Source organism: Chiloscyllium punctatum, chromosome 36 (genome assembly GCF_047496795.1).
Source record: "Chiloscyllium punctatum isolate Juve2018m chromosome 36, sChiPun1.3, whole genome shotgun sequence".
In the NCBI taxonomy this organism is placed as follows: Eukaryota; Metazoa; Chordata; class Chondrichthyes; order Orectolobiformes; family Hemiscylliidae; genus Chiloscyllium; species Chiloscyllium punctatum.
The window spans coordinates 39,889,774-39,890,295 of record NC_092774.1 but is presented as its reverse complement, the minus strand read 5'-3'; positions in this window follow the sequence as shown (position 1 = coordinate 39,890,295).

Sequence of the window (522 nt, the reverse complement as noted above, 5' to 3'; positions counted from 1 at the left end):
TCGCCCCATTGAGTCTACTCCACCATTCAATCGTGGCTGTTAACTTTCCCTAGCCCATTCGTCCCGGAACCCTTGATACTCAAGAACATTTCTGTCTCCATCTTAAATATGCTCAATGATCTGGCCTCCACAGCCTTCTGTTGCTGTGAATTCCATAGATACACCACTCTCTGGCTGAAGACGTTTTGCCTTATCTCCCAACTAACGGGTCTTCCTTTTCCTCTAAGGCTGTACCCTCTGGTCCTAGTTTCTCCTAACAATGGAAACATCTTCCCAACATCCACTCTGTCCAGGCCGTTCAATATCCTGTATGTTTCAATTGCAACCCCCCTCATCCTTCTAAACTCCATATAGTCCCAGAGTCCTCAAATGTCCCTCATATGTTAAATGTTTCATTCCAGGGACCATTCTCGTGAACCTCCTCTGAACACCCTCCTGGGCCAAAACATCCTTGCTAAATAGGAGGCCCAAAACTGCACAATGCTCCAAATGTGGCCTGACCAGAGCCTTTTAGAGTCTCAG